Source organism: Bradysia coprophila (genome assembly GCF_014529535.1).
Source record: "Bradysia coprophila strain Holo2 chromosome X unlocalized genomic scaffold, BU_Bcop_v1 contig_20, whole genome shotgun sequence".
Taxonomy (NCBI): Eukaryota; Metazoa; Arthropoda; class Insecta; order Diptera; family Sciaridae; genus Bradysia; species Bradysia coprophila.
The window spans coordinates 3,068,041-3,088,394 of NW_023503307.1; positions in this window are offsets into that span (position 1 = coordinate 3,068,041).

A 20,354-nucleotide genomic window follows, 5' to 3' on the forward strand; every position below is an offset into this window, starting at 1 on the left:
GGCATTCGAACAGGGCCTAATCGAAAATGTAACTAAAAACAGAAACGATAAAGTTCTAAGTAACATTTATACACCCCTGTATCAAAGGTAAAATATTTTGTTTCGAAAACATAATTATACCATTAGTTGGCATACATACATCACACCACGTCATTTGAATTCCTTTTAATTTTCATTCTCTTTTCTAGAAAATGTAGAATAAATTTTTAAGCTTATACCATTCACATAATAGCAATAATAACACGTGTATGTACACAGAGATACTATATACGATAAATGAACAATGTTCATGAGTCATATCAAAATTCATACCAACATATTTTACCAAACGAAAACTTGTTAACCGGAAACCGCGAATTCCAACATTGGCCAAAATGTCGAACCTCGGTCACAAGAGTATAGGATAATTATCTTCCGGTCTGGCATACATAGTTATGCAAAAACAAAAACCCCTTAATTCAGTATGTATATCTCGTTTTCAATGCTCTATGTATGGAACAAATTTCTATATTCTATAAACGTACGTCTACTATTTATGGGTCACAATTGGAAGAGGGTTTCGGAGGGGGATTTTAGATACAAATTGTAGAAAATAGAAATTTTGTTTGATAATTTTGCTCAGTTTGTTGTTGTTATGTTGGGTTTGTTATTCTATTTTCTTTAAATGAAGCTATAAATTATATGTGACCGAGGACAAATCCGTATTGTTTGCGAATTCGTTAATTTTAGCTTTTGTTATCATACGAGTGTGTTTCGAACAGGATGGTAGTAAGGTTTTTACCAGTTGGTCTTTGTATATAATTTTTTTATCTTATTTGCATTTTACTAGGTTCATATGGGTGGGACACGACTCTTTATTTTCAATATTGCACCACCATATTGACAGAGAGCATTGCTGCAGCCTAATGAAATTAAATAAACTTTATTGAAACCAATACTGGTACAGCTATTATAAGCGCTAGGAATGCTTTGTACTTTAATAATAAACCTAGTTTACACCAAGGTACAATAAATCTCATGAGTTTACAATTTCCGAGATTCTGTCTCTATATCAACAACAGAGCTATAATCAAATAACAAAGACATTCATATGTGGTCTCAATATCCTCTAGATTCAGAGGAAACAGGAGAAGTACTTGAATCCAGAAGATATTCACCAATGGTCGTTCTTGGTAAAAAACTGCACTCCTAAGAAAAAACGAGCCATCAGAACAGTCGGAGCGTTTGCTGCGACTGAGCCCCGTACAAACCCGTATATCTATTGCGTACGTGACCCTAGTGCGTCTGTCACCCTACTTTGACCGTAAGCCTATGCGCCGGTTAAAGTAGTTAAAGTAAAATTATTATGTAATGTGTACATCTTAGAAATTGCGCATAGCGCAATTACGAAGCCCCGTACGACGTTCCTTTCAAATAAAACAAAAATTTCAAATAGCCCTAAAATTTTAATTTATTGAGTATAAATACACATAGGGCCTAGTATCGGCCTCAGTCCGAGGATCCAAATTTAATTTTTTTTTCAACTACATTCTATTCGGCCTTTGATTACCTTCCAAATGAAACAAAAAATACGGAAAACAGATGAAATTTGCTCGAGTTATATGTAAAATACATATAGGGCCCTAGTAGCGGCCTTAGTCCAAGGACCCAAATTTAATTTTTTTTCAACAACATTCTATTCGGTGTTCGATTATCTTTCAAATGGAACAAAAATTACGAAAAACGGATGAAATTTACTCGAGTTGTATGTAAAATACGCATAGGGCACTAGTGGCGGCCTTAGTCCGAGGACCCAAATTTTTTTTTCAACAACATTCTATTCGGCCTTTGATTACCTTCCAAATGACACAAAAATTACGAAAAACGAATGAAATTTACTTGAGTTCTATGTAAAATACACATAGGGCCCTAGTAGATTTTCACTTCTAAGGCCCTAACTCACGGTCCACACACCCGATTTAAAAAAACTTTTTTTTCCTGGATTGATATTGACAATACCTATCATTTGCCGTGTCATTTACATTTCCATCGTTTATTTTGCCATAAATATCACCAAAAGACCTTAAATCACTTAGGTGGCCCTAACTCACGAAGGGCCGACCCGAATATGCCCATCTTCGAACTTAGCCTCACTATTTTGACTATCTTTCAGGGAAAAAAAATATTTTTGAAATCGGATTTGATTTACTCAAGATATCGACGTGACGGACAGACGGACAGACGGACAGACGGACCAAATTTTTATTGCGGATTCGTCATCTATGAACATAGGCAAACACTTTGCCCTTACCGTCTGCTTCGAATTCCATCAATTACACACGGCATCGTAATCCTATAAGCCCCTTCGTACTTCGTACGGGGCTAAAAAACAAGCTAAACATCATATCAAGTCTTTCATTCAGGTTGTGTCGATATGGAAGTCGATACGTGAAGTAGATTTGTCGGACAGCTCCATGACGATTTGTTGATGATTTTAAGTGTTTCGAATGTCTATATTTTGAATATGATTTGAATTCTCTTGATGTGCGAACCAAACACCTGTGCTAGACTGCATGTGGACATCCATAAGGTATCAGAGGTCAGATCGATGATTTGTGTAATATAGACTTTTTAGCCAGTTATTAATATATTTTTAGGCAAAGCTCTTCGTCTATGGCCCTCTGTAGAACTCAACCAATTTCAATAAACGTTTTATTACTGAAAGATGATCAAAAAGTAAGAGCTAAGTTCGAAGATTTCGATGTTAGGACCGTCCCGTCCTGAGCTAGGATTGCCTAAGTGGTGAATGTTGTACTGTTTTCTGAAAACGAGTTTCTCGTCGCGAATATGAGTAGGACATTCGAGCCGTTGCTCTCGAGGCAATAGCAGCTAGTATGAACCATTTTTTGGTTGTATACATGCTCCGAAAACAATTTTATTTAAAATCTGTAATATACATTGCGAGTATTGACGAGAGTTGATTTGAAAATAATGTTTCTGAACAACAAACGGTAGAATAAATTTGAAATTAGAACGAAAGCATAAAAATGTAAATATAATTTTCCATACGTCCGGCATTAATGTAAGCCGACCATTTGAGCGATTTTCACAAAATTTATTCGATAAATTTTTCATGTAGTTTTCAATATTTTATAAATATAATGTACAATGTTTATCATAAAGCTGATAAATTCGTTTACGAAAAAATTAAAGCTTTTAATGAAAAAGCACATCGCCATATTTTATATACTTTATGGCTATCTATTCACTTTTTTATCATCCTGTTGATGGTATAATTAATGAAATTAATATTTTTTATGCACAATTTATTAATTCATCAATATTCAATATCTGAAAGATAGTTAAGCGCATTAAATAATAACCGGTAATGTTCTGTTACAGATATTTCACTCAATATTCTCATGCACACTCATTCATTATTAGTTAATTAAAAAGAAAAATCTTCACATAAAAAATCCATTTATAAGATATTTAAATAATCGCCAGGTGCCAAGGCAAGACCACGTCATGAACGAGTTAATCTTATTTTAAAAGTTTTCAAAAATTTTCTTCTTTACAGCGAAAGTATATCCCGGATGTGTTCGAACCATGCACATGATTGGGGGCCGTTCTTAAATTGCGTTACGTAAGAAGTGGGTAATTTTTTGAGAGTGTCATACATTTTGCGTGATAGGGAAACGGCGTGCCGAAAATGGACAATGTTGCGTTACGTAATTTACGAACGGCCCATTAAATGACTGTTCCAAAATTGACTAAAATCAACCGCTCATTCTGCAACAGGCGAAAGTGCCTAAAATCCAAATCGTCCAAGGTAGAACCTTATTAATTACCAAGGTGGTTCACTGAGTACGTTGCTTCAATTAACAAATCCAATACGTACAACCACGGCAGAGTAAAGTAAACCAGGCAGGAGCGCTTGATTTGACTAGTGACCTGAATAATCTAGTAGCCCAATATTTTTTGCGAATAAAATTATTCAATTTATGTCAGTGTTCAGTTGAGATCATTCTCATACAGTGTATTAGGTCACTTATTTGACGTTTCAAAAATGAACCGCTCCAGCCTAGCTCATTTTGCTCTGCCGTGGTAAAACTGAAAGTTTTTTTTTCTTCTGTATCACTTTCTATCAATTTTTTACAACAAATCACATCAAACATCACCCAACAAGCAATAAGTTTGGCGAAATTTTCAAGTTATAAATATTTAAAAAACAAACCCATGTAAAATGATCACAATCTACTTTGACAAAATAAAAGAAGTTTAATACTGCGATAACAACAACAAACAAAACTAACACGAAAATTTAATAATTTACATGTTTAATGCATCGAAAGTAAAGTTCAGCTGGACATATCTTAGTTGATTGATAACACGAATAGGTAAAACTTGTTGGTTCATTGTTACCGTTGACGGTAAGCCTACTACAAATAAAAATAGCAAGTGTATTGACAGATTTTTTACTTCATTAGTGTTAAAATTAGATTATCGAATGAGACGGACAACCAAGGCCTGTCGAGAGTGCCTCTCATGTGTCGATATCAGCTGGACTCATATACATTATGTGTGAGCTCTCGATGCTAAAAACGTACAATGGAATTAATAAATTGAGTGGCTCCTGGTCTCTAGATTGATTCATTGTCCTAAGCATGAAAAATTTGATAAATAACTCACACCTCTCCGCTGTAAAAAAACGTATTTACGTTTATTAATTACAACAATTAACTTGTTTGCTGACACCGATTTTAATTACTCCCATATGCCGTCATTTGGCTAGACTCGAAATTTAACCTTCGATAATTAAAATTCATAAATCTATTTTTATAAAGTAAAACACACGAGATGAATGTCTTTTTACATGATATGCGTGACAATAATGCGGGTTCGGACTTGTCGGTTTTTTTGCGTGATATCATTTAACAAGCAAAATGTGTTATGCTACAACAATAATTACAATATGCAGCGTAGATGTTATAACAAAATTGTGAGAATTTGAGGAAACCAATGGAGATACATTGGTAATACAAGTAAAATGTGTAATGTCATAGATATATACTTTGAATAAGACAATTTGTATGTAACTCTCTGAGTGAAAAACGTTATCGTCGCCCGTCACCACTTCAATACTGGTTAAAGAATGTAAGGATTACTTGAACCTCTTGGGTTCCCGAAGAGGATTAGAATATGGAACGGATACAGACATTATATGTGATGCCCACAAATTTCTTCAAATAAGACATACGCTTCTGGGTGGCTATGTGGCACATTCTGAAGTTGCTATTTTGAAACCTCTTTGCGAGTTCTTGATCTGGTGTTTCAAGATCATTAAACTGATCGTCCCACCCTGATAACATCTAAAATGTAACTATCCCAATGTACCATCTAATCAAAAAACATCTTACCTAGTCACCACATTCACTGAAATTAATCGAAGCAAATAGCACAGAACTTTCTGTATCTATAGATATTGTTGATTTAGGTTAACAGATTTACGAATGTTTTGCCCTAAGAAAACGGCAACACGTCGACTGCCTTCTCAAACAAATTGAATTCATCATTTCAGAGAAGTCATCCATTCAAAAGTCAAATAACTCTGGTGCACACTTTGAAAACCCTAACTTTTAACACATTGGGAAAAAGTTGATCATAACATAAATACGGTTGGTTTTGATGGATGCCACCACATTAAACAATGCCATTATTTTGGATGGCGTTTATGGCAATAGCTCTAATGGACATATTATTATGGCTTGACATTAATAACTTTTTTTTTTCTCTCTCTCCATTCTCCCTACAGTTCTTTTATTTCATTATTTATTTGGACGTTATATATGCGAACTGCGAACGTATGTGCGTATTTTGTTGGTACACCGGGATGTCGTGGTTTTTAGTAACAAACTGAACGATGAAAATTATTTATGGTAAAATATCACGTGACGAATATAATCCATATAATCCCATTGTTCTCATTTATTGTCGTAAGCCGCTTATTGGATAAGATAATTATTATTTTATGCAATTCCGGGACGGAATTGAACTGTTTCTTGCCTGTTTTTAATAACGTAATGAAGAAGATTATTGCACGTAGTTTTAGAGTGCGAAAAACACTTTATCACACTCTAAGATACTATATGTGGGACGTTCATTGAAATACACAACAAAACCTGTCTCACACAGGCCACTGTTGGATATCTGATAGACTTTAGTGAAATACAAATGTTAACAACAACAAAATCAGTTAATATCTGCCACGTCTCAACAGGCAGTGGCAAAAATATTCCCAATGTAAGGAAACTGGTCTTTATACATGGACATGTTAAGCGAATCATAAAAATTGCAACATATATCTACATAGAAAATTTTCATACAAAATACAATGATTCGCTTAACGGCTTCGCTTTCGCCTTGGGTTGACAATCGACATCTAGTGCGATAATGTGCCTTCATATGATTCTTGGTGCGTGAATAACTATTTCGAGTCTGAAAATGTTCTTATTTTGTTTTCTCGATTGCCATTATAGAGCTGTGTATATTGGTGGTTTTCACTTTTCGTTTCGTGATTTAAAAATTGAATGGAAAGCAATAAATAAGAAAAATAAATAATTCAGAAAGACATAGCCGAATGGAAGGTGAAGACACAATTCCTGACAAATTATAATCATTTACGAACATGGTACTCCACTCCACAGACATCTTATGCGATATATATATTAATAATGGCGAAAAACGTTCATATCCCTATCACTATAATACATACGTGTTCATCGTAAAATTGCATAATTTCGAAGAACATTGTTCATTCAGAGCCATCATCATTTTTTTACGTCGTTCCGTAGTACGGGATCCGTACTCTTTTTCGTCGTTTTTGCAATAAATTTTGACTAGTAACGTTGCCTAGTACAGTTTATGCACTGGAAAAGAATCGCAGAAAGAAACTATAAAATGTAAATCTTTTTTATATTTGAAAGATTTCACTCAATAAAGGTCTGATCGTGAAAATTTGCTATTTCGAAATACACACCGCACTTTTTAACATCCATTTATGGAAAGGGTTTTAATCGGACCGTTGGGAATCTTATCACAGAGCATAAATTTGCTTGGCGACGTGCGATAAAGCAGTTAATTTTTTCCTTTCTTTACTGTTTGAACAAATGTTAAAGGTTGGAATTTAAAGCTTTCCTTCTTTACCTTTTTTTTAACAGGTGCACATTCGGAATGCAAATGTGGAACTCATTATACTTGTATGTTTCGATTCATCAATAAAATTATCAAACTTCAATATTACTGTTGCGATGAGCTATGTAGTTGCGAACATTTCTAATTGCAAAATTTAAATCGTGATAGAATTTGTGGAATTTATTTAGATGATAAATAGAAATGTAACTATGTTCATAGTCTAATAAATTCATTTTACTTGGATATGGTCCAGTTACCATGAACCCGATAATAAAGTCAACGAAAAAAAACCATCTTTTAAAACATCGACATTACATAATTAATGGAAAGATGAAAGTAAAAGTTTTTTTTCTCTTTATTATTAAAAAATGTTTAACGAAAAATTCCGTACAACAAAACATTGAAATCAGTTGTAGCTGACACGATCGATTATTGTAAGAAAGCAATATTGTAGCTTGGCTGTATAGGTAATGGCGCTATAGAATTCAATTGATTTTTTTAAACTTTCTTAAGTCGCGCTGGTAGTCTTAATTTTGAATTACGTTTGCGTTGTTAGTTTCCTTCTTCGACATACTTTCCTCTCAATAGAATTTGTCAACCATAAAATGTGAATAGTTTAAACTCTCAATCATAAGAAACTCATGTTCGTTCCAGGAACAAGAAAACTTTTGTCGAAGAAGTTCATTTCTTTCTTCACAACAAAAAAAATGTCTTTAAATTCCCATGTATCCTATAAGTTGCTGTTGTTGTTGTATTTTTCTTTCTTTTTTTGGTATATTGTTATTTTTGTGTCGATACTATGGTAGTTACGTATACGTGAAAAAAATTCCTGAAGCATTGTATAGCAAAACAGTGTTGTCAGATCGTTTTTTTATGAAAAGTTTTTGTGGGGCCAGCCAGTCTTGACATCACTTATTCAATTTTTTTTTGTCATTTTGATCGGTTAGTTTTGCAAATGCATTGTCAATTGAAAGTTTAATAAAAAAAGAAGAAATATTGAGAAGAATGATAATCTCCAGTCGACTGTTAAATTATGAAACGACTTTGCATCTACTGTTATTTGAGCAGACTAAATTTGTATTTGTTTGGCTAAGTGGATCCCTTAGGTGAAACGAGGTGAAAACCGATCGGACAATTTATCTGCAAAAACAATCCCAATAAAAGGAGACCAATCATAGATACATGTACGTTCATGTTAAGCGAATCATAAGAAAAATGTAAAACAAATGTTCATAGAAAATGCAATTGATCAGATGGATTAATCTACAGTCTTCGACATTTCAAATGTCTCACTGTCATTTTTTTTCAAAGAATGTCATTGTGAATTCGCAAAGACACAATGAAATTCTCAGAAAAATTTGACAGTGAGACATTTGAAATGTCGAAGACTGTATGACTAGTCTCCATATATTGTGAATATTTTTGTCACTTGCTTGTTGAGATGTGACCGATGTTTGTTGCCTTGTATACAATAGTCTTTCAGGATTGCAACAGGGGAGAAGGCAATATTGTTTGTGTTGTATAATGTATGTAATGTCATTTCATCCAAGGATTGCGTAACCATATACTGGTATATTGTCGCACACCATGTATTGTCAATCTCGGCTTCAACTCGGCCTGAAAATCGACATCTAGTGTGATAATATATCTTCATACGATTCTTGTTGTATAAGTAACTATTAAACGTGTTGAAGTAGCGAAAATCAATTGTAAAATAATGTTGTGGAATTACAGCCTCTACAGTTTTATGCGAATTTAATCCAATTCATTCCACATGAGATATCAATGTTATTATAAAATTTGGGAAATACGTCGAATTGGAAACAAATTATGCAAAAAAACTCATTCACTGCAATCTACCTTGATTATAAATTTCGTAGAGATGAGGTAATGCAGTATCTTCGTACTTTCACATTCCCAGAAATCATACGCTGTACAGATATTAAGTCGACATCGGGCATATTTTTCCCGGCTGGGTCGACGTAGAGCACAAACTCTTAAGAGTATATTTGTTTGAATTCGTACTTTAGAGCTTCGGCCTGTCTCCGCTATCACAATTTTTTCTCCGCCAATAATGGATTTCTTCCACAGTTTTTCCGGCTCTTTCCATCCCCGAAAGTTTTGGTTTTCCTCTTACATAACTCGACGGTTAATTCACTGATGGTAAATTGTCAGAATATGTAAAATCGTCTATCAGCGGACGCCTGCGTTTCTATGGTGAGCGAATAAGACTTGCTGGAGACGAGAGAGCGTGAAAAAGTATGGAAAAAATCCGTTATTGGCGGAGAAAAGATTTTGATAGCGGAGATCGCAGCAGAATATGGGTTTGAAAATGCAGACCTCCGCCAATTGCAATAGTTTTGTATGACCTGACCAGTTACCTCAGATCAAATTTTTAACACTTTGAGGCAATAGAGAAAGGATTAGTCTAATGCCTAAAACTACGATTTTTTCTTGAAACTAGAGTTTTCAGTCTTAAAAACTGTAACGCAACAGACCGTTATTGGCGAAATCTGCCCTTAAATGAAATTGGGGTTGATGTACTCACTGATGTTATCAATTAGACTCTTGAGAGAGCACCTACTACAAAATAAATATGAGCTTTACTTCTGATATGTAACATGTATGTATGCTTCCAGCGCGACGTTTCAAACATAGTCCACATTGACCATAATGCTAGAAGTATGAACAGAATGTATCGATCAAATATTCATACACATATGACACTTATTTATGTTACAAATTGGACGTACGCCATAGAGAGAAGATATTATGTCGACTGGGACGTCGCTTCGACAGATTATCATCTCACTGGTACGCCATAACCAAATTGAATGTAATTGCATTGAAGGATGCACTCGAAAGAAGACATGATGGCTCTTCCGTTTTTAAACATGGCTGAGTACCCATGTTATTTTTGGGTGTCAATTAGCATCAGCGCTATCACACATCTCAGGTATGACGCTATGCATACTTCTGTAACAACACTTCATAACAAGAAGATCGAGTAGCAGCATTACTGTTAGTGGGTCGACGCAGAAGTAGGAGGTTCCGCTTTCAGCCAAGGAATATTCTAAGTTTGTAAAGGTAGGAAATATGAATCTAGAACAGATTAATAAAAATATTATACGTGTGGGACGTGTGGGACAATTACAAATGTAGTCCCTAAACTGATACATGATCTTGTCAACGACATATCAGCTGTCCATGGAATAGGCTTTTCGTGTGAAACGTTTACCGATCCGAGACGAATCAGAGATCGGTAAACACACAATAAATCATTTCCATTGACAACTGAGTCGCAGTTGATATGTAATGTCAATGAACGTCAACACAAGGTATGGTCGAATGTCAAACTTTGAATGGAGCGGAGGACATAGCGATTTCATACAAACAAACTCACCTCTCATGAGAGTTGAGTTTGTTTATATGAAATCGCTATGTCCTCCAGTTTGTATGAACAGACCATACCTGGTTTATACTTTCATTGTGTAATGTGTCAGTTCGTCCTATTAGTAATGTAACGTATAACCTAATATCTTTTGTATTGTAATCACCTACGCGTTACAGCCCACTCACGTTGATATAATTTATAATTTGACAAGGAAATGAATAAAACAATCTAAGCATCACTGCTTCTGGATAGGGATTGATAAAAATGTCAAAAAAGTTTAGCGGGAAAATTTATTTTTACTTTTGTTGAGTTTACTTAAAAAGCTTTAACTGAAACATATTATAAAGTTTAAATATATCCATCCATCCATCCAACCAAGCAAGCAAGCAATTTTGTAATCCTTATTTTACCCTGATTACACACACTCGCTGGCTTTGTTCATCATTTGATTATCTTGTGAGTTATACATTGAATTTTCTTACTATAAAGCTTAAATGTTCATAAATTTCACAGAAAGTGTTTCCGTCATGCTTCCAAAAATATTTCATTTTTAAATTTTTTATGAAAATTTTCACATCAAGAAAATGCCAGTGAATAAAACAGCAGGAATTATATTTCATTTTATGTTATAAATATACTATATATCGCATAACGGAGACACACACTTGCTGGTATTTTGAAGAAGGACATGACTTTCTTCGTGAACTGAAATAAGTACATATCTCAGTCGAGTGTTAACCGTTTTAATATTGTTTCACAAATGAATGTCATACAATATTTCAAATCCGATAAATTGTGAGTGGAAAAGGAAAAGCTAAAACTTTCGAATAACATAGTCTAACCGTTTCAAATCTACAGTTAATGTTAACCTTTGTGTTCGAGTTTACTTCAGCTGTTCTACCCGCTTGTCCATTATACAAGCCCATTGATTATACGTCTTATACGGCTTTGACCGACGCTATTCGCATCGAAAGGCTATTCACACCAGCTCTTTGAAAATTGAGCTGTTACTGAATATTTCGTTAAACTGATGACTTTTCTCAGAGCTGGTCAAACGACTACAACCAAATCTATTTTTTGTTCAAAGCTAACACATTTGCGTTCGTTATTGAGGTCCTATATTTTTGAAAAAGGATTCTAGTGGAAAGATATCATCAAAAATGAAATACGAGACACGCAAATGTAGGCTACAATCACGACAGAGTAAAGTAAACCAGGCAGGAGCCGACGACCAAAATACATTCAAAGAAGGGACCTAAATCCCGTTATAATCGTTTACGTATTCGTTTCATGCATTTGTATTAGTAAGCGTTTTGCATCAAAATCAAAGGCCTACTTATAAATTTAGGTCTCTCGTCAAAATCGACTGCTCTTGCCTGGGTTACTTTACTCTGCCGTGCTACAATTTTAGCTGAGCATCGATGTCTCTTAATATAAGAGAAGAAACCGCATTTTCTTAAATTTTACAGTTTCTATTTATTCAAAAACCGATCATGGTTTCGATTGACAAGCAACTAAGTTCGCATTTTATTCGTTTCAGTCTAAAATTTTTAGGAAACAGAGACATATTTACCGACATTGTAATGTGTTCTGCGAACCCAACTTTCATCAAATAAATTAAATCTTTGATTTTTTCACATTCACTTACATACTATTGAGTGCGATTAGTGTACAAGAGATACTATTTGCACACAGTTCGATTATCGTCCAAGAGAGACTAGTCGCACACATTGCGAATAGTGTCAAACAGAGAATATTCGTACATATATATCAGTTAAAATGTGTCGACCAAAAAAATTAAAATTTCTGTTGTATTGTTGTTTAAAATTGAATAATGCCAGTTGAACTTCATGGACTTAATTTTTTTTTGTCCAACATTTCCAGCTCCTGATATGTTTTCGGTTGTTATAGCATTTAATACCGAAGAAGGTAAACATTTTCTAAAAAAAAATATTTCACATAAAATAAAATAAAAATAATAGCTTTGAATGCCCTCCTCACCGGTATTCAACAGCCATTAAGTATAATCCCATCCATGCGATCGTCCCTCTCAGCATATAATAATAAAAATATTTTCATGTCCCTTATTTTCCTTGTAAATGGTCCTTGCCTAAGAGATAATAGTCCAGAATGATTTACACAAACAATATGTTCAATCGAAAGGAAAATGCCTTATACAAACGCAATTTGAGGTGTTCTACTCGAAAAGAATTATTGAATTTATGATTTAAATTTCACAAGAAAAAAAAAATGCGATGAAAAATACGGTATTATGTTCAGTTCATTCTTTTAGAAATGTTTGATTACGATTTAGGAGGAAACTAGAACGAATGATGAGTGAAATAAAAATGATTTTAGTATATTATTGAGGATTGCTGCATCTTAAACGACTTGAAGAATATGTGTGTGTATAAAGGAAAATTCCTTTTCGTTTTTTTTTTCGGGGAATTCATCCATTATTATGTGTATTGATAGATATTAAGTGTGAGGGTTTGCAATGTGAATAAGGTTATTGCTTGTAATAATACATTACGAGGGTGATATTTGTAGGTTCGAGGTATTAACCGCATTAGTCCAATGGATATTTGAAATCACGTACAATGAATGAAGAAAAAAAAAGTATAATATTTAGATAGATAGATGTACTAAATATAAACATATATACAATACCAGAGCGAGATAGAGGACAATGTACTTTTGGCCCCCCTTTTTTCCTATTGCCATGTCTGGGGTGGGTGATGGATTATAATTCCTTATTTGATATTATTGGTCAGGTCTGGCAGTGAACGATATGGGAGATAATAGATTGTCAATAAATTACAATGAAAGAGGGTCTACGAGCAAGAAAATAAAAATTAAATATGTTGAACCGTTCCAGTGCTGGTTATTAAATCATTTAATGCGGTAGCGGTTAGAAAGTGTTAAGAGCATATGCGTGTGGCCGTTTCGGCCGTTCCGCATATCAATTTATGTGCGTTCATCCGAAGGAAATGCTAACTGGTATTCATGAATAGAATTAGGATTTATTTTACAGAAAGATCAATTAAATTGAGGCGCATTAAATGTATGTCTACAATTTGTAGAAATTATTTGATTATCAATTACAAAAATGTATTTCACCTTAGCTTTTGTCTTGAAGTACTAGATTCGGTGAATATGGTGAGTCATGTTGTTCTATAAGTAAATGTCAAATCTAGACCAAGCTCAGACTCAGATTTCACATTAAAAGCTTGATATAGAGTCCTACCTCAAGTTTATGACAAACATTATGAGGGGGCGGACCACACGGAGTCGATAAACTGCCAGATGAACTACCAACAACTTGTTCTCGGTTACCATTTATTCTATAAGTTTTTCCTAGTTCGACAATTTTTGGTCGCTCACCATACATGAACGAACAGCACTGAATCGCCGTGCTAGTACTGATCCATGCCAGAAAGGTCAAACTGGACAACGATAATTGCATAAGGCACCAAAAGTGAAGATTTACTACAAGGTAGCATCAACCTAGAAATTTTAACTGAAAAGTGAGACACACAACCAGGCTTGCCCGATTTCACCATATGGCCAGTCCGTCCATGCATACCATTACCGGTATAGCTACTGAATGCATCGATGATAATACTAAATGTGTTGCAACAGTTATGTTACCATGTCACACACATGACAAATCTTGCTTTTCAAAGTTTAAGAAACAGGTCAATGTGAGGAATAGCTGGACGGGAAACAAGCTTAGAAGTTGTGTAAGCTGTATTAATGAAGAAATAATTGAAAGTTTACACAAGAAAGCCTTGGTTCAAATGAAACAGATATCGTAAGTTGTCTAAATTTGAACTAAATCAGAACCACATGCCGATTCTGTTTACAAGCAAAGTACACGAACATCTGATGACTGGTGCTGTTTTCGACCCTCGTTTTACATTAAATTATTGCTTGTAAAAAATGTACAACTATTCATTGTTACGTCGGCTAAACAACCCTAATGTTACAACATAAACCACCCACTTCCTTTTCTTCCTTCCTTGGTGCTAAATATCCAATTTTATATTCCAATTAGGCTGCAATGACGAAATTTCAGGCCTAATAGGTTTCTTTATTAGTGTTATTCTTTTCGTTTATTTATTTCGAAATCCAATGTCCGTAATAATTTTTTTGTTTTTGTTTTACCTAATAGAAGCTGGAAGCAACATTTCAGCTGACAAGCACTGTCGTATATGGGGGAAAATGGAAAGTTATAATCCAAGATCTTGATGGTTTCTTTATTTTTTATTTCATTATTATGGTATGTACAATCGGAGTCTGGTCACTTCACAAAGTCGCAAAAATGTGTTTTTTTTATAAGTGAAGTCATAACAATGGGGTGTTTTGAAATTGCATTCTGGCATGGATTAAAGGATTTAGGTATGATGTTAACGTCGAAAATCGTTTTGAAAGAATGTTACGTGGTGTAGATCTAAAGCTAATGTCACGTACACGATATATATTAATGTTGTCCTTGCATGCATATAAATTGATCGAGCATCTGTATGCATTTAAATGTTAACAGCAGTTTGAACATTATTGGACATTTTGCGCATAAAAATATGTTCCCCTACTTTCTTATTATTGCTAAAAAGACCCGGTTGCGTACGGCTGTGCATTTATTTGGAAAAATGAAAAAGATTTTGCTCACTGATAAACATATATGGGAATGGTGCACACGTGCCGAAATATTGATGTAATATCTCGGGCTGGCATTAGTTTAAAATTTCATTTCAACAGTTTTACCTAGATAAAAGCCTTTGTTATTTATGACACGTACAAGTAATCTAAACCAATTTAAATTACCAACTGGCAGTAACTTTAGCAGCTCCTGAAGTTCACAGTTAAGAATAATTATCCACTCTACTCATTTGAAAAGGACCTGGCTTCAAGCACAGAGAGATGTGTGAGAGACTTGACTTTTAGTGATGGACTTTCAGATGAGAACTATGATGTGTGCTACCAAAAAAAAGTTGTGAAATGACATGCTTACTTAATTTACTTTACCGATGACATGCACACTATACTTTTTACGATCGACAAATGCAAATGTCATTCTCTAAGATACTAGTGCGAAAAAGTGTATCACCATTTTAATATAAGTGGGGAAAAGCTGCCAACCTCAAAATATATCATGTTATAGTTGTCCAACGCAAAATGGTTATGTATGACATCGAGTACAGGCGCGCCGAGTACAGTATTGCGGCTGTTGCCATTGCAACATACGACCAAATTCGTATGTTGCGGCGCAACATACGGCGAAACACGAATATAAATGTTACTGCGATTCTTAGTTACTAGATCTTGACCTTGATTACTACTTTGCTACACAGAAATGTGAAATCTAAAAAAATTGCGAAAATGCTTTTACTGCTCGAGAGTATATTACAGTAGAGCCATGTGTGAGAGCTATTACACAAGTCCGAAGATCTTATAGAGTAAATTGTGGTAACCCAAAAAATAATTTTGAACATATTATGTCCCAAATTTTTTTGTATCCTCAAAAAAGGATTTTGATATCCCGACAATTGATATTCCACATTTTTTTTGATATCCTTGAAAGATAAATTCGATGTCATGGAAATAGAATTTCTTCTTAACATAAGGAACATAAGAGTGTCCTATGCTCGAACCTAACAGAATTTCTCGTCTTACAAATAAGAACGTTCGACCCTAGGGAATATTGCACAGAAGTTTCGACGACTTCGGACTTACTGAAGAAACGACGAGTTCCTGAAACAACGACGATAAGAATGAAAGTGCCAAGGGTGGGACACTATTCGTGCTATCACATATATTTTTTGTCGAAGTGTCCAATGGGTGTATAGTGCTTAGTAAAACACTTTGTACTCGATCAGGCGCGCCGACTTCTGTTTTGGTCGTATGTTGCAAACTAAAGTCATTGTTTTAAGAGCAGGAAAGCAATTAAATTGCAAAACAGATATTTCCCTAACTATTGCATTAGTGCAAATTTTGCGCAACAGAATGTCTCCACTCTCCACCTCCACATTGCAAGTTTCAATACGAAAACGCCTAGGCTTTCGGTAGCTTCCACAATGAATAATCGTTTCGTAACGCATAAAAAATTAGCATGGAGCTATACGGTAGCGTCAAAAATTGATTTAGATATCCTCAAAAAATGTTTTTGATATCTTAAAAAAGAAAAAAATAGGCCCCAGGCTAAATAGAAACGTTTGAAACGTTTTATGCAACAAAATCACCTTTTAACGACTGCATCGAAAAGAATTCTCCGGTTGTGTGGTATTATATAGTAAAATGTATGTTTAAACAAATGAAGTTGTAGATTGTGTACTGTGTGGGAAATAGCAAATGATTTCAAAGAAAAGAAGTAACAGATTTAATCTTTTGTGACGATATTATTGTAGTTTCTAAAATATTTTAAGGTGGACAACGCATGCTAGAACATCATCCTAGATCTAGGAATCAACTGAGTCATTTGTTATCTTTTGATAGCAGACAAACATTCGTATTAGTTATTCCTTTAACCCAAACGGTCTATAAGTCAATTGAGATCAACATATGATGTCGACGCGTAGATTAATTTTACTCTTCGTAGTCCATTTGTGGCTTCTTGTTTTCCGTGCTTTTTCATTCTACAATGCAAAAGCAATCCCAATCTGCAACAGCGTACAAATGCACTCGTTTCTCATTTTCTACTTTTGTACATTTGTATTTAGATTCCGAATGCGGTTGAATACAAAAGAATGAATTAAAGTTAAATGAAAAGAATACGCAAATAGCATTCTCAAGTGTAGTGAGATTGCTATACGTAAGAGATAGAAAAAAACCAACACTTTTGTGTTCCTAACCAGCGTTTTGTTAGTCGACTTTTTTGTCGCACGACTCAAAACACGAAAAAAAATATTAAAAGTTAGCGGGTACCGAGCATGTATAAATTTATACCAACAACCAATCACAACCCTTGGAATTGTTTGTATTATATGCATGTCGTATACCTTTAGCACAAAAAAGGGTTATTTATATGAAAATTAGTTTTCTGGTCTAATTGAGTTAAATTCTTTGCCTTTAGAAATGTATTTGTGGACGACTTTAAAGCAATTTTGTAAATACTATGTAAAACTGTGAATGTCGACAAGGATATATATATTTTCGTGCTTTTTTAATTTTCTGTTCTGAATTTTGAATTTTCTCCTTTTTTTTCGTCTCTCCCTCATATATGTATTATGTGCCTCATGAACATAATCCCGTTGAGTTCTTTAAAATTGCAGTGACGGGATACCTTCTAACAAAATTATTGAGCTGTTTATCCTTTTTTCGCTTTTCAAAGTAATTTCTGGTTTTTCGCGGACGTCTTTCCATAAATAATGCTTTCGCATGGTTTTTCATGCTAGAAATGGTTGTTGTTTTATGAATATTTCACTCTTTTCAAGGTTCAAATAACCAAAAAAGGTATTGTGGCCCCATCAATTCAAACACTGACAGCCTGGTGTGCCTATTATTATTTTTTTTAAATTCACTCGTACTAATATTACACTGACAGAGATTAAAGAGTGTTGAATAAGCTAAACAACAATGAGTGTTAGAATAGTTACGGCAAATGTTTTCAAGAAATCGCTCGAGAATATATCCACTTTACAGTCGGCGACTTAGAAATAAGTGACGCATTTTGTGTCAGCAGTTTTTCAGCTGATCCACACATGCAAGCAAAAGGGCTTATACGTGTTTAATACTGTTTATACGGTAGAAATTGCTACAGCCGTTTAAAGACGTAATAGCACTTTTGTTTGTATGAGTTTGTATGTTTGGATCACCTGCCTGAAAAACCGCTGAAACGAAATGAGTCACTTTGTCACCGAGTCACCGACTGTGATCCTCGAGGAATTAATAAATTAAGCTTTTTCACAGTCTACATAAACTAAAATTAGAAAGGGGCTCCTGTAGCTTGTGGCTTTATTTTTCCTCACAACTTTACGTTTTAGGCTCTATCATCAATTAAAGTTGAAGGAAAATAAGTAGTTACAATTATAATCCAATTACTTTTATTCATTCCAAATGCATGACTAATGTTAGACGTTAGAGATCTTTACGTACATATATGAATAGCGAAAGTGGAATGAATAACATCAGTTGGATTGTAATCGTTGACAAAGTGACTTCTTTAACTTCTCCCACCGTTACAAGTTTCATCTTCAACGCCATGCTACATTTACTTATTAATTAAAAAAAATGACAAAGTTCAAGCAACTATAACGAGCACAGGCGTTACTATCTCACAGGCTATAACATCCTTTCAAATTACAGAAGTTTTAACCGAATAACATAAAATGAAATTTTTCGCCACATTACTAAAACTATATGTGGTGTCTGTGTGTTTAATTAAAATCCTCCACTAACAAAATTTAAATCCAAAACAATAAATGTGTTCTGGATGTCATTTCCAAAGACAATTGAAATTTGAATCGTAGTTCGCAGCGTTGCACAGCCACTAAAAGTTTCTTTTTAATCTCTTGAGCAGACACATAACGTGCTTTGTAAAAATAAAACTTTGTGAAAACGCGGAGATTTTTTTGATTTTTTGCACCTTCGATTCAGCAATTTGTATTTTATCACTTTTTTGTGTAGTGTTTTCTCTTAAGTATTTGAATAAGTGGAAAAGAAATTTTTAAATAAATTCGAATTCAAACACAAAATTTTACTACAAACTTTGCGGAAAAATGAAGGTCTAAATTAATTACTTGAACGTTACTAGTAAAGTTTGTCGAATTCATTTCTACAGTACGCGCACGTCCTATCACCTAATCTCGTCTTTGAAGAATTAGAATAAAAATGATCAATTTACGAGTTGTGTATGAAAAAAACAGTTTATGCCTAATTAGTGTTGTAATAGCACGACTTCGTCGCTTATTTCCCACGTCATTTCGGAAAACGTTCTTCTAAAAGGTTTTTTTTTTAACGAATGAGAGGTTTCCATCTCGAGTTGTAGGCGAGTTCTGGAATCAAGTTCGCTAAAAAAACCTGTAGAATAAGTTAGGAACGACGTTTTGTTCACAGTGTGTCGGAAATGAGTGACGAAGTTGCGATATTTCGACACTAGATAAACAAAAATTTTCTTGCAATCATTTGCAGTGCGAGAAAAGTCTTCTCACGCTAAATGTTAAAAATACCATTCATGCAACATCAAACAGATTTGCAAAATTGTTTTGAATTTGATTTTCCGGCGATCATTTTTATATGACCTGACATTTCCATGTAAACATATTATTCCATGCTATATTCCGTTTCATCCCGATAAGTGACATAGGGATACGGTATACTCTAATTTAATTGCATAAATCAAATAAAACCAGCCAGCACATTCAAAAAAAAAAACGAAACGAAATAAAGTAAAATAAATCAAACATAAAGTTCTAATATCACAAAACGATAATTTGATTGGAGTTTATATTCGAAATAAATTACCTGATATTAATTTAATGGATGTTGCTTCAATTCAAACTTAATAGCTAAACGAGCGTTGATTTTCATAAAACGATAACATTCTCGTAGTACACTGCACATAGTTAAATACATTTTGTCTGGCATACAAACCTTGTAGTCGAAAATGGTTTTCGAAAATGTTTTATATATTACATTTCTCATATTATACTGTCTCTGGCTTCGGGGGTAGTGGAGCAAACGGTATTCAAATTCAGTCTAGAACCACGTAGTGTTTAACATTGAAACATTGAATTTCATAATTATATAATTTTGTATTAGATATTTCTCGTATCTGTGTGTATATTTG